Source organism: Canis lupus, chromosome 8 (genome assembly GCF_003254725.2).
Source record: "Canis lupus dingo isolate Sandy chromosome 8, ASM325472v2, whole genome shotgun sequence".
NCBI classification, from domain to species: Eukaryota; Metazoa; Chordata; class Mammalia; order Carnivora; family Canidae; genus Canis; species Canis lupus.
The window spans coordinates 22,016,298-22,028,375 of NC_064250.1; the positions used below are offsets into that span (position 1 = coordinate 22,016,298).

Here is a 12,078-nt window from a genome sequence, read left to right on the forward strand (position 1 = left end):
GGGGTTGCAATAGTGAGAACATTAGGATTTTAATAAATGAAAGGATGGGAGAGAATGGGCAAAGCCCAGGGCTGAACCCTGGTTTCAGAAAATTATCATATGGTCCTAAGGAGATCCCTGAAATCCTAGCAACCCTATTCATACAGAAGTCTTGAAATTTGTGAGTAACCTGTCTTAGAGCCTCCTGTGGAGAATTAAGGGGTAGAGTGAGCTGGCCCCCTAACTAGAAGGTCTACTTCTCTCTAATTCTTTGACCATATATCCTCCATAAAGAAGCCTCTTTTTTCCCCAAAAACTATTTGTATTTAGTATTAAATTCAATTGGCAATTGAAGGTGGGTTGGGAAGTCCAACTCAGGTCAACTAAAACAACTTTTTAAAGCCTCATTAAACTTAATATTTAAAGAGAATCACTTTCTCACTTGAAATCTTCAGGTAATTACTTTAATTCTCTGTTTCCCTCTACTAGTGTGGAACTGTTCTGAGCTAAATAGCAAGAAAAAAATCTGGGATAGAAATACATCTAATCTTAATAAGATCTGGATAATTGGCTTACAGGATACACTTCCAAAAATTAACTAAATTTTGCATTCGACCATAACTCATAGGCTTCTTTATAATTTGTATTTCCTTGTTTTTAAAACTCTAACAATATACCCAAAGCTGCACAGTTTATAAACCAAGAGGCTGAGCTAATGTCTTATGTTTTTTCTTTCGTAGAAAAGACTATCTTGGGGGACCCATAAGGATATGAAATTTTTCTTCCAAAGTAATAACTTTATCATATTACACTAGAACTAAAATATAACATTCATACATATCATATTACACCAAACTCCAAAGATGCTTGAAAGTTTTCCACATTTATCTAGAATAATTATGAAACCACTAGAATCACTTTGCATAAAAATTTATTCCTCAGTAGTCTTTCTTTAGCCAATTATCACCTTGAAAGAATTAAGGAGAAGAAAAATATAATCATAAAATCTAATGCAAGAGATTATATGGCTTATGAAAGACGCCCTTTTTATTTAACAGACTTATGGAGAAATTTGTTGGCTATATCTTCATCAGCTGGCTAGACCCTGAACTTTCAAAACGTGATTAATTTCAACCACTTTAAAGTTTCAGGTAAAAAAATAGAAAATAAAAAAAATAAAGTTTCAGGTAAAAAAACAACCTAATTTCAGGCAAATTTAAACATTTCCTCCAAAAAAATTGTTATACTCAGAAATCAATAAACAATCAAACTTGTTCACAGTGCTAATTGCCTAGAAATCATCTTTGAAGTATTTACAGAAGAATAATTTCATTGAGGTAGCAGTAACAAATTCCATTTTTCTTAACTATTGTCAAAACTTTAACATAAATGTGTAAAACTTTTCTAAAAGACTCTTTCCTCAAATCACCTTTTGCATAATAGCAAAAGTATTGAAAGCAGAGCTCAAGTTTCAAAAAGAAAAATGTTGTAGGGAAGAGGTTAGGCAGGGTGATGAGAGACATTCATGCAAGCTAGAAAAATAAGAGGAAAGAAAAAAGAAATCTTAAATTTTTATTGATGTTCTTATGAGGCTTACTGCTGAAAGAAGTTAAGCACTCAGCATTTCAATGATTCCTTTTTTTTTTTTTTTTTTTTTTTTTAACAGCAGTAAGAAGAATGTAGAGAACAGTGACACATTCACCTTAACCTGTTGTTAGCCTTCTGAGAGCAGTCCTTGGAAGTCTTCCTCCAACACCATCCAGCTTCATTTTTCTGGCCTCTCTACTTGCATTGATATTTCAAAAAGAGTATATACCTAAAATCGGAAACATTTATTACTTTTAAGTTTCTATATCTTTACAGTTTCTATATCTTTACAGTAATACATCTCAAATATTGTAGTGCATAAAATTCATAAAACTTGTTAAAAATACAGAATCCAGCACATAAATCATCACTGCAATCTTCACTGATGATTCTTAAGCAATAGATCCACATCTTAAGAAATGTATATCTTTGTCAAGGCTTGAACTACATTAAGAAAAACACTGATCTAATTTTGAGGTTCACATGTAAGTTATCAAGAAGCTGTTGTTAGGAAGACTACAATCCATTTTCATCTCTGGTGTCTTGAAAGTATTGTTAGAAGAATCAAAATAAACACAGAGAAATGATGATAGATAGATAGATAGATAGATAGATAGATAGATAGATAGATAGATGATAGATAGATAATAGATGACAGATCTAATGGGAAGAAATTCAAGGACAAGTGGGAAGTGAGAAAAGGAGATGAAGAGAGAAGAAGATAAGAATTTTTTTTAAAAAGGCAGCTAAGATTAGATCTACATAAGTAAGAACAATCTTAATTTTTACATTAAATTGATCAGTTGTTTAGCAACATATGGTTATGTTTAGTACCATATAGACATACTTCCTTTAGCTACTTCAGAACAGGATATAGTCCTTCAGGATCTATCTACTTTTAATCATCCCTCCATGTCTATCTCCCTTCTCCATCATCACCTTCCCTCTCTTAGTTTTCTTCTCCTTTCTGATTTCTTTTTCTCTCTCCAGTGATTTCTTCCTGGTGACTTTATCAATTTGCTATTTTATTATATCATGTTCCTACACCAACCTTAAGCACAGTCACTTTTATAGTGTGATTAAATGGACTTCTGTCAATATCATGGCTGCCCCATTCCCTCTGGCTGAAATTTTAGAGCTTTTTTCCTTTAAGGTAAGTATTGCCTTACCCATCAATTTCTCTTTTAAAAATCTGTATGCTTCTGGAAGGGATATATACCTTCTGGAATATGAACTCACTACCAGCTAGAAGCCCTTCCTCACTGACAGGGACCAGTGGTCATGGCGTTGGGCATCTAACTGACAGGGAAGGCATCTTGACCTACTCTAAAATCTGGAGAACTCTCACAATACATACACAATATAAATTGAGGAATTGATTTTTCCATCTTCAATTAATTGTTTTGGACAAACTTTTGATTGCTGGGAATAGCAAAGTTCAGCATGAAAGCATTTCCTTGGATTTTTTTTAAGACATGTAGACTCATACACATTCAAGAGACGATCTGAAGAGAACAGTAATCTATCATTTAATGGAATTTAACAATGAATTTAGCAATCTTTTGAAAAAAATAGCCTTAATACACACACACACACACACACACACACACACACACAGGACCTTAAGAATCATATAACTCAGTATCTCTACCTCCTTTCTTGCCTAAAAATGTTCTACAAACTATCTTAATAAAAACCCAATCTATCATTGCATTAGGCAATGATCATTGCTGGGAAATCTTTCCAAATATCTACTAAAACTTCATGTTATGGCATATTTTTTTCCTTTTATTTTGTGCACACTGAAAATGAATAATCATGACCCTTTATTTAACACTTTTCCATAATCTGTACTTAAATACAGAGGCTATTCTTGTGTCTGTTTTCTCTTTTATAATTTAAGCAATCCTTCGCAGAGGTCCTACTAAGAATTTTTATTGCTTCCCCTTCCTTACAACTGCTCACAACTAGAATCATTATTAAAGCTCATTTTCATATACTGCTTATATTTTCAGGGAAACTTCTTTAGCATTTAAAAAATATTTTTAATATTTGGCCCTTAAGAAACAGCATTTTTCAACATAACTAGAAACAGAAAATGATTAAAGTTTAAATTCATTAGGCACTCAATAAATGTTTATTGAATTTAGCTGAAGTGTCATGAATTTTTCTATTTTTAATCTTCATTATGATTTATTTTCTATTTTCACTCATTATGAGAAAACATTTCCATATTCCAATACAGTAGTTAGATTTAATTTTTTCCTCCCTTGGATAATTCTTTATTCTCTGTTATTATGTGTAATATTTCAAACTAAAGTGTTCTTACTGCAAGTTTCTGGTCTCCACATGTCTTTTTATTGCAACAAATAAATGAATAACTTCTCTTCTTAATAGTAATTCTTACCACCTACTTGACTTATAGGAACATTGTGAAGATTGATTACTAAAGCACTTAAAATTCCTTGTTTCTGTTTAAAAAGACCAAAAAGAAAAAGATTGTATAATAGGAGACTGTATTTATTTTTCTGTTTTTCTAGACATCCTACAATAATTCCTTAAAGAATTCTTTTCTCCCTTTTGCCCTTACGATAAAAATTATGAGTAAACATGAATTTCATAGAATATGGAACCCTGTTAGTAGGAGCTCATTCATTTCTATCTGTTACAAAGGATAGGTTCACCATTGTCCATTCAAAAAACAACTAAATGAGGCATGACCAGACCAACTGATTTCAAATTCAGATATAGCAATTTAATAGTGTGTCTCAGCAGTTGGCCATTTCATAGCTATACCATCAACCAGTAGAAGAAATGTTGTCTCTTAAAATAATGGACTAGAAAGCTCTCTAACTAGGAAATTTGACATTTTCAGACATATTTCTACTTTCCTCTATGGTGATTCTCCCTTTGTATTACTATTCATCAGTCAGTTCCAATGTTTGTTTCTTTTGTCATTTTGCATGTGTGGTATAATAAGACTAAACCTGACATCAGGAAACCTGGGTTGAAACCCTTCTCTACCACTTCCTAATTGAGTGACCTGGAGCAAGTGTCTCTAAATCTAAATAATCTCAGATGGGATAGGAGAATAATATTTTCCCCATGACTCATAAAGTTTTTGCGAGGATGGAATTAGAAAATATAAGTGAAAGCAATATACATTTCAAGTCGCTTTATGATGCCAGCCTATTGAGCTTTGTTAACACTTTATATCAGAATTCTTTGCTTCAGTCATATCATAATTTTCACATAAGAAACAAGTGGAGGAAAAAGTCATTTGCTAACTTAACAGTTCTTCCTATTTACCGAGCCTTGATCTACATGTAGATTTAGACACTAATTTTACGACAGGCTTCAAACACCTATCAATATCTTACATATTCCTTCCAATGCACCAACCAGCAGTCTTGTCTCTGCTACCCCTCCCTCTGGCCAACTCTACTACTTCCACCTGAAATGGTTTCCTTTAGCCATGTCTAGTGAAGTCCTATTAATCCTTCAAAACCAGCTTATAAGTCATTTCTTTATTACATATTCCTCAATTTTTTCAAATTAAAAGTAAACTTTTGAAATTTATTTTTGTTCTTAAAGCACCTCTATTTATATTACATATACTCCAGTATTCTCTCTAAGACTATGACCAAATTGGGTTGAAGGAAGGAATTATTTCTAATTCACTGCATATCTTAGTGCCAAATAGAGGTACTTGAACATAAAATTTACTGAACAAAAAAGAAAAAAAATTTACTGAACAAATCTCAGTTACTCTTAGTCATTTGTCTCACACAAACTAGTCTTTTATTTGTTTTTACCATATCTGCTACACAAGGCTGTATTAGGATATAATTTTCCACTGCCAATGAACCCAATTTAAATGCTTCAGTCCTTTACTAAAAACTCCGCATTGTTATCCCTCTCATCTTTCTTAACTCCTTACATATTACTTACCCAGTGTTCCTCCTTCTTATCATCCTGGAGGATATTTTAAAATCCAATCTCTATTTTCCCATATCTTTTGCACCTCATGAAATATCCTTCTTTGTCAATCATTTCAAAATCTGGCTTAAAAATTTGCTCTCCTAAGAAGCCTTATCTGATTAACTCTTTCATATACTTCTTTGCAAACCCTAAGCTCACAGACACCAGGACAGTATCCTTACGAAATGAAGGAGAATGTATGACTCTATACTAGAACTACATTAGGATATACTACCTCAAAGCAAAACTACCTTAAGACAGTTTATCCATATCCTTCAGGGTTTGTTTGTAAAGTATAAAACTAATGACTGTAGAGCGTATATTTTTTTAACAGTATATATACACATTTTTCATCCTTACGTTTTTATGAATGTGAATAGTATTTCTTGAAGTAGAGATTTTTGCACTTTGCTAAGGTTTACACTATGAAGACAATATGTGCATGCATTCTTGGTCATTTATCATAATGTCTTTCTGGAAATCATTTTGTAAATTAGATTGCCATAATGTGAATCAAAATTGCTCTTTGAAAGACTACAGCATCAGTAATGAATTCTGACAAAGAACCCAGAATCAAATTACTCACAGATATGACTAATAGTATTTTAAGACATATTAAAATATAAGACTATTTAATAATTCAAAAAAGTTTTACTTTCAGGGACTCCCTGGGTGGCTCAGCCCTTGAGTGTCTGCCTTTGGCTCAGGGTGTGATCCTGGAGTCCCAGAATCGAGTCCCACATCAGGCTTCCTGCATGGAGCCTGCTTCTCCCTCTGCCTGTGTCTCTGTCTCTCTCTGTGTGTCCTTCATGAATGAATAAATAAAATCTTTAAAACAAAAGTTTAAAAAATAAAATAAAATAAAATAAAATAAAAAAATAAAAAAATAAATAAAACAAAAGTTTTAATTTTAACAATAAAGTATAACTCATTTTCTATGAAATTTTTTAAAAGACCTAGATCATATACTAATTTTCAAGGGTTCTGAGAGGACATAAAAATATTTTAATCAAATATGCCAGGCTGGTTATAATAAACAGTTAACAGTTATTTTCCTAAAAATTAGTGGGGCACACCCCCCATCCTAAGATCATAACTAAGCTTTCAGTCTGGCAACACACTTCCCTTATACTGAGTGGCCAAAGGCCCTTGATCTGGTCTCTGATCCATGTACAATCTATAGATGGTAAAACTGAAAAGCAAATATGCAAAGCCAAATAGTGCTGGTAAACATGAAAGAACACAGGCTTTGGAATAAGTCCATTTGGTTACACATTCCACCTTGTAGTTGTTCAAATGCAGGTTACCTATTTAAACTCTAACCTTCAATTTCCATAGCTGTAAATTGAGAACAATTATACTTAATAACAACTAAGTGGTTGCTCAAAATCAAGTGAAATAAAAATGCATGATGTGCTCAGTAGGTACCAAACATATAGTAAATATTAATAAACACTTATCATTATTATATCATCATCATGGTACAGAGCACATTCGCCCACCTACACATGGTAAATAACCTAACATATGCTCTCCATCCCTACTTCACATCAAGGAGAACAATTAAGTTCTCTCCTCAATGCTAGGGATATAATATAATAAACCTAGACTGACCTCAACAAAGGGCCTTGTGAGCTAGCTAAAAGCAGGAAGAATGCTAGCTCATAAATTCTGACAGACACATGTCATATGAATAGATATAAAATCTCCTTTTCTTACTAAGGAGTGTTATTTATTTATTTATTTATTTATTTACGAGAAAATTTCCAAACTATGATAGTCTCACAGATGCTCCATAATTTGGAACTTGGAGCACTTGATCTTTCATTTGTTCAAGGGCTGGAGCCAAAGCAAAACTGAATCTAGTCTTGGACATTTTTTACTTTGCCTATGGCTAACCCTATAGAGTAGCTACCTCTTCAATACAGTTTTTAATTCCTTAATTTTAATAAAAGTATGAGAACTCTATACTCCATTCAGTAGATATTAAGACATAGGAATCTTCCTTTCATCACAAACATGGAATAACCCCAACTAAGGATTTTGCCAGAAGTTATCAGTACTATTCCTCAAAAGCCTTTATGGAGCATGGTCCACAAAGGGTGCAATTCTATTCTTTTGCTCCTTTATGTGCTATGCAAGGATCAATTCAGACTATACCATCTGGGCCTTCCATAGAATTACTTTTGTTAAACTATGCTTTAGTTTAAGTTATCTATTCTACATATACATTCTACATCTATTCTACATTGTATCTACTCTACATAGGTTAATTATCTATTCTATATTATTCACTTTTTTCACTTTATGTCTCCTTTGTAACAAGCACAGGAAATATTTTTCCAAAACTTCAAGCAGTTGTGTTGTGGTTTTTTAGATATATTTTATCATATATGGACAATGTGAATCGTTCAATTTGTCCTAAGTTACTGTTTTGACTCATTAGGAAACTTAGAATTGACTTGGTGTCCCACCTTTAGACACTGAGAGATGTTCATACCATGTATTCCTACATTTCTTGTAATCTCATTTTATTATTCTTCCTTATTTCCTTTCACTTTGTCTTTTATTTTTTTTAAAAAAGTCAGACTTTATTTTTCTTTTTTTTTAAATTTTTAATTATTTATTTATGATAGTCACAGAGAGAGAGAGGCAGAGACACAGGCAGAGGGAGAAGCAGGCTCCATGCACTGGGAGCCCGATGTGGGATTCGATCCTGGGTCTCCAGGATCGCGCCCTGGGCCAAAGGCAGGCGCTAAACCGCTGCGCCACCCAGGGATCCCTCACTTTGTCTTTTATATTTTTTTTCAGTTCTTATGTCATTGTACTATAATTTGCTTGTCCCCTTAGAATTTAGGAGAGGAATTTTCAGGCATGCCTTAGATTTTTTTAAGCTGTGTCATTAATTTACTGGTAGCAAAGAGAGATTCTATCATCATGAGATTCATTTCCCAGATTCTCACATATATCTGCCAATCCAGACCACTAGCCCTAATACCTAAATAATTTTTACCAAAGTAAATAGATCCATATATACTCAGAATTATATCAGATAGGAGTTCTAGGTTAACTTATTGTACTTATAGCCTCTAAACTTTTTTCACCGTCATCATCATGACCAACCACTTGCCATTCCTATCATGATGCAACTGAAGTGTGCTGTCTTTTTTTTTTTTTAGTTACTTTTTTAAGTATAATTGATGATGTCAAATTAGTTTCACATATACAACATAGTGATTCAACTTCTCTATATGGTATGTTATGCTCACCACAAATGTAGCTACCATCCGTCCTCATGTAAATGGCAATTACAATACCATTCACTATATTGCCTATGATGTACCTTTTATCCCCATGACTTACTCATTCCATAACGAGAAGCCTGTGTCTACCACTCCCCTTCATCCATTTCACCCATCCTCCCAACTCCTTTCCTCCAGCAAATATCAATTTGCTCTTTGTATTTATAGGTTTGATTCTACTTTTTGTTTTATTTTTTAGATTCCACATATGAATATAATCATATGGTATTGGTCTTTTTCAATCTGACTTATTTCACTTAGCATCATGCCTTCTGGGTTTAACTATTTTGTTGCATGGCAAGATCTCTTGTTTTTGTATGGACAAGTAATATTCCATTGTGTGTGTGTGTGTGTGTGTGTGTGTGCGCGCGTAATCACACCTTTCTTACCCATTTATCTATTGATGGACACAGGTTGTTTCCATGTCTTGGCTATTGTAAATAATGCTGCAATAACCATAGGAACCCATATATTTTTTTCAAGTTAGTGTTTTCATTTCCCAGTAATGGAATTATTGGATCATATGGTATTTTTTCTAATTTTTTGAGGAACCTCCATACTGTATTCTACAGTGGCTGCATCATTTTACATTCTCCACTCCCAACAGTGCATCCTTGTCAATACTTACTTTTTGTCTTTTCTTACAGGTGTAAGATGATATCTCATCATAGTTTTGATTTGCATTTCCCTGATGATTAGTGATGTTGAGCAACTTTTCATGTGTCTGTGGGCCATCTGTATATCTTTGGAAAAATGTCTGTTCAGGTCCTCTGCTCATATTTTAATTGGATTATTTGGGTATTTTTGGTGTTGAGCTGTATAAATTCTTTTTATATTTGGAATAATCAATTCCTTGTTGGATATAGCATTTGCAAATATCTTCTCCCATCAACAGGTTGCCTTTTTGTTTTGTTAATGGTTTCCTATGCTGTGCAAAAGCTTTTTATTTTGATGTAGTCCCAATAGTTTATTTTCACTTTTGTTTCACGTGCCCTAGAAGACATATCTAAAAAATATTGATATACTCAATATCAGAGAAATCACTGCCTTTCTTCTCTTCTAGGATTTTTATTGTTTCAGGTCTCACATTTAGGTCTTTAATCTATTTTGAGTTTATTTTTGTATGGTGTTAGAAAATGGTCTAGTTTCATTCTTTTGCATGTAGCTGTCTAGTTTTTCCAGCATAATTTATTGAAAAGACTGTCTTTTTCCTCGTTGTATACTCTTGCCTCCTTTGTCATAGATTAATTGACCATATAAGTATTGGTTTATTGCTAGGCTTTCTATGCAATTCTATTAATTTATATGTCCATTTTTGTGCTAATACCAAACTGTTTTTGATTACTATAGCTACGTAGTATATTTTGAAATATGGAATTGTGATCCCTCCAACTTTGTTCTTTCTCAAGACTCCTTAGGCTATTTGGGGACTTTTGGGGTTCTCTACAATTCTTAGTACTTTTTGCTCTACTTCTGTAAAAAATGCTGTTGGTATTTTGATAGGGATTACATAGAATCTGTAGACAGCTTTGTGTAGAAAAAACTTTCGAACAGTATTAGTTCTTCCAATCCATGAGCATGGAATATCTTTCCATTTTTTTGTGTCATCTTTCAACTTCTTTCATCATTTTTTTAAAGTTTTTAGTGTATAGTCTCTCACCTCCTTGGTTAAGTATTTTGTTCTTTTTGGTTTAATTGTAAATGGAATTATTTTCTAAATGTCTCTTTCTGCTACTTCATTACTAGTGTATAGAAATGCTACCCATTTCTGAGTATTAATTTTATATGCCGTGACCTTACTGAATTCATTTATCAGTTCTAGTAGATTTTTCATGAAGTCTTTAGGGTTTTATATATATATATATATATATATATATATATATATATATATATATATAGTATCATGTCATCTCTCTTCTTTCTTACCAATTTGAATATTTTTTCTTTCTTTTTATTGTCTGATTACTGTGGCTAGGACTTCCAGTACTGTGTTGAATAAAAGTGGTGAGAGTGGACATCTTTGTCATATTCCTAATCTTAAAGGAAAAGCTCTCTGTTTTTCACCATTGAGTATGATGTTAGCTATAGGTTTTCCATATATGGCCTGTATTATATTAAAGTATGTTACCTCTAAACCCACTTTGTTGAGTTGTCATGTTGTTAAATTTTGTCAAATACTTTTTCCACATCTATTGATATTATATGATTTTTATCCTTTCTTTTATTCATGTGGTACATTACTTTCATTGAAATGCAAATATTGAACTATGCTTGCACCCCCAGAACAAATTCTACTTAATTGTGGTGAATGATCCTTTTAATATATTGTTGAATGTGTTTTTGCTAATATTCTGTTGAAGACTTTTGCATCCAAAAAAAAAAAAAAAAAGACTTTTGCGTCCATGTTCAAGGATATTATAATTTTCTTCTGAAATGCCTTTGTCTGGTTTTGGTATCAGGGTAATACTGGGTATTATTTGGTATCAGGGTACTACTGGCCTTGTAGGATGTATCTGAAAGCTTTCCTTCCTCTCTTATTTTTGAAATAATTTGAAGAGAAATATCTGGTACAATTCACCTGTAAATCCATCTGGTCCTGGACTTTGATTTTTTGGAATTTTTTTATTACTGATTCAATTTTGTTACTAATAATTGATCTGTTCATATTTTCTATTTCTTCCTGATTCAGCTTTGTAAGATTGTATGTTTCTAGGAATTAATCCATTTCTTCCCAGTTGTCCAATTTGTTGGCATATAGTTTTTCATAATATTCTCATAATTTTTTTGTATTTCTACAGTGTCAGTTGTTATTTCTCTACCATTTCTGATGTTATTTAGGTCCTTTCTATTTTTTTCTCAGTGAGTCTGGCTAAGCGTTTATCCATTGTGTTTCTTTTCAAAGAACCAGCTCTTGGTTTCATTGATTTTTTTCTATTGTTTTTGTAGCCTCTATTTCATTTTTTCTACTCTGATCTTTATTATTTCCTCCTTCCACTTAGCTTGGGTTTTGTTTTCCTTCTTTTTCTAGTTCCTTTAACTACTTAGGTGTAAGATTATTTGATCTTTTTTTTTTCTTTAGGTAGACCTCTATTTCTCTCTTAGAAATGCTTTCACTGTGTTCCAAAAATTGGACTGTTATATTTTCTTTGGCTATGTGTAATTATTTATTTCTTCTTTGATTGCTTTGTTGATCCATTTATTGTTTAGTACCATGTTGTTTAGCTTCCAC

The 12,078-nt window shown here is 32.6% G+C and overlaps 1 long non-coding RNA gene across 4 annotated transcripts in view; it reads right to left on the reverse strand.

Moving 5' to 3' along the window:
- The window catches only part of LOC112657337 (uncharacterized), a 301,844-nt gene that overhangs the window by 104,823 nt on the left and 184,943 nt on the right, over positions 1-12,078 (reverse strand). For all 4 annotated transcript variants that reach the window (XR_007412284.1, XR_007412282.1, XR_007412285.1 and 1 more), the window contains exon 2: positions 1,682-1,795. This is a non-coding gene — a long non-coding RNA (uncharacterized LOC112657337). The remainder of the gene's footprint in view (positions 1-1,681; positions 1,796-12,078) is intronic.